General features: G+C 36.2%; 1 long non-coding RNA gene across 1 annotated transcript; it reads right to left on the bottom strand.

Annotated features, from left to right (window-relative positions):
* Nucleotides 1-472: 472 nt before the first annotated feature.
* Nucleotides 473-2,717, bottom strand: LOC138700216 (uncharacterized). The gene is made up of 3 exons (XR_011332304.1): nucleotides 2,363-2,717; nucleotides 2,060-2,172; nucleotides 473-1,949 (listed from the first exon to the last, which is right to left on the bottom strand). It is a non-coding gene; the product is annotated as an uncharacterized lncRNA (long non-coding RNA).
* Nucleotides 2,718-3,611: the final 894 nt, after the last annotated feature.

Genomic DNA, 3,611 nt, shown 5'->3' with positions numbered 1-3,611 from the left:
GTATTCTGATTTTTAAGGGCATGCATGCATGCATGCATGCATATTTTGCCACTTTTTAATGCATATCCTTCGACTCTATAATAATTATGGTACCATCAAACAGGGATACTTTGACCAATTTTTTAAGAAAATTAAAAAGTTCAGAGAATTCTGGAGATTCTTATTCCATATTTTAGTCTTTATGTTGGGCATATGATTGTTATAACTAAAGGTAATACTGTATTTCATTCTGAAACTCTCATGAGCAGTCATTCTGGTATTTATGACCTGGTCAAAGTATCCTTTCATTTGGGATTCATTGACCATCTAAAAACTTATTTCAAGAAAGAGAATAAAAATGAGTTATCTGGGAAATATATTACATTATCAATGCATTTTAACAAGTAAAACATTATGACATATACTATCAAGACTCAAAATTACAATATTATTATATAAATCATGTAACATATTCAATATTAATAATATCAGAACAAAAATGCAAAAAATAAAAAAGGATAAAATTTAACTGACAAGTTTAGGCCCTTATAATGTCCATGACATAATGTTATTAAGTTTTGATTCAGTTAAGATTGTACTGTTCAGTCTTCTCTGGAATAAATTGGAAAACTCACTTAAGATGATCAGGGTTATGCAGTCGCCGTTCCACCTGAGTAAGATCAATGGTAGCATTGTCTGCTTTAAAGAAGCAATGTCACATTTCTTGAATTCACTAATGATGTCAGAAACACCATCTTGATACACGTTTTCGTGGAGGGATTTCAGCAATTAGGAAAAAATTTCTTTTGACAGTATCTGGGATCTTTTCTGATTGGATCCTTTCCATTGATGTAATGTTTTCCGCCAATATTTAAGTGGTGCATAAAAGGAAATTCCAGATGCTGAGTTATATGCGTAGTGTTTAGGGCAGTGGTCGTCAGCACAGAGCATCCTGGGGCTAGCGTCTCTTACCCGTGGACAACACAGTGCACCATGGTGCACTCGTAGCTGCTAGTGGGTATGCTCTCTACCGCTTCCTGCTGCACAATGGGGCACATGGGGCGGCTCCGCTTACCCTTTGTACATTTTAGCGAGTGCTGATGACCACTGGTTTAGGGGAATACAAATGAAACAAAACATTATTTGTTTCTGCCAGTGATATTGTATCAGGAGTCAAATGGCCTGACAAATTATCTCCAATGAGAACAATTCTGGTGTGTGGCAGGATCAAATTCTTAAACTAATCCTTAAATACTACGGAATCAAACCAACCACTCAGATTCCTATTAGGCCTGTATCTTGTGAATGGTGGACCTCCTTCCATCCAAGTCTGTCGTAGGTGCCCTGACTTGTAGACAACATAAGGTAGTAACAGCTGGCCTGCAGCAGAGGCACAGTAGCCTATATCAGAGATATACTGGTCGTGGACGATTCTTTTATGCGTTCTGCATATTTGACTCCTCATTTGAAGATGCATCTTTCACAGCAGGGTGATGTGCAAGATTTGTTTCATCATAATTGAATATTCTCTCTGGAGGCACACTAACAAGCTCTTCACTAGTATTATTTTCGTGTAGGATTTCCTGCAGATGGTTGAAATATCGGTCATGACTTAAGGTGTTACAGCAGCTTTCGATTTCTTCAGATTTTAGCAGAATCTTTGTGATAAGTCCCTTTTGTGTTTCTGAAGAAAGCGCCATGCCCACTCACTGCTTGGAAAGTTATGCCCAAACTGAGGAATGGTTCGACCACAGTTATCAAGGTACATTTTTGCAAGATATCGCAAGTCTTGATTGTCAAAAGGAAATCCCACTGAGCAACAGTAAGCATATGACAAGCCATGGATCTCTCTTCTATTTAAAAAAATACCAAAGGGCGTGCAACTGTGCCTCCATCCTTTTTTATTTCGTTGATGAGAATCCCTTTGGCAATTTTATAGTATTTTGATGCTTTTGTGATTGACATGTGACCTGGAAAAGATGAAGGGAACATAGCTTTGAATAAATATATATAATGTTCTTATAAAATATTTATTTAACAAGGTCAGTCTCACTTTTTCAGTTTGTTATAATAGGTTTACCTTTATTAATAGCTGAGATTGCAGCATCAAGATTTTCTTGTGTATACTGTGCATAACTGCGAGACACAGGGGCCAGGTTTAAATTTGTGTCCGTCCCATATTAATATATTAACCTAGAAGAAGAAAGAAATAATACATTAGATATAACTTTGACCGATAGGGATACCTTGACCACCCAGTCAAAGTAGCCACATAACCTTAAAAAATGTACATGCTTAAGTTTAATTTAAAAATAACAGTTAGTGAAAAATTGTATATAAAATTTACATCTAGCTGAGGGAAAGCAATAATTTCTGTACTTACCTGACACAAATACACAGCTGGATGACTTCTTGTTTCTTGGCGACAGATGGATTTTTTTCATATAATATTTTTCATGCCTGAATCGTATGCCACATGGTTCACTACAAGTGACATCTGTGTGAAGATCAATAGTTGCTGTGTTCTGCCATCTAGAGGATTATACTAAAACTTCTACAGCAAAAAAAGTCGGCTACATTGGTTTTCAAGGATATAGCATATGCCTAAAAACATTATATGGATTTTGATCAAAGTTTCCCTGATAGTCAAAGTATCCCCATTTGACTGTACCCATCGAAGTCAATGACACTGCTACCTATCAATGCCCACAATCCATCCCTGCGATATGACGTGAGTTACCTCCTACAGCAGTTATGATTATGCATATATTTTCTACTTTACCCAGGAGTTAAAAAATGCCTTTGCGTTATAATTTCATTGCTGTATACCACAGGTATTAATGAACAGCATGTGGAACTTGGTTGATCTCGAAGTCGTGACCTCATGTCTGATCTCTCTGTAAAAGACGTGCAGTGTGAGCCATTCGTTGTCACATTTGAGAAATATTTTCATTTTTTTCCTGTACGATTGTTATAGTGAGTCCTTATAGGCCAGTTTCTGTCAGATGCTTTTCCAATTCACTGCCAGCTAAAGCAAGGAGATGCAACATCACTTTTACTTTTTGACTTTGTTCTAGAATATACCATTAGAAATGTCCAGGATAACAGAAAGGGTTTGGAAATGAATGGGTTACATCAGCTGCTTGTCTATGCAGATGACGTGAATATGTTAGGAGAAAATTAATAAATTATTAGGGAAAACACGGGAATTTTACTTGAAGCAAGTAGAGAGATAGGTTTGGAAGTAAATCCGGAAAAGACAAAGTATATGATTATATCTCGTGACCAGAACATAGTACGAAATGGATATAAAAATTGGAAATTTATCCTTTGAAGAGGTGGAAAAATTCAAATATCTTGGAGCAATAGTAACAAATATGACACTGAAAGGGAATTAAACGCAGAATAAATATGGGAAATGCCTGTTATTATTGGGTTTTGTCATCCAGTCTGCTCTCAAAAAACTTTGAAATTAAAATTTATGAAACAGTTATATCACTGGTTCTTCTGTATAGTTGTGAAACTTGGACTCTCGCTTTGAGAGAGGAACACAGGTTAATGGTATTTGAGAATAAAGGTCTTAGGAAAATATTTGGGTCTAAGGGGAATAAAGTTAGAGGAGAATGGAGAAA

This window comes from Periplaneta americana, chromosome 5 (genome assembly GCF_040183065.1).
Source record: "Periplaneta americana isolate PAMFEO1 chromosome 5, P.americana_PAMFEO1_priV1, whole genome shotgun sequence".
Classification (NCBI taxonomy): Eukaryota; Metazoa; Arthropoda; class Insecta; order Blattodea; family Blattidae; genus Periplaneta; species Periplaneta americana.
Note: the sequence above shows the minus strand (reverse complement) of the source record. Positions and strands in the feature narration are given on the sequence as shown.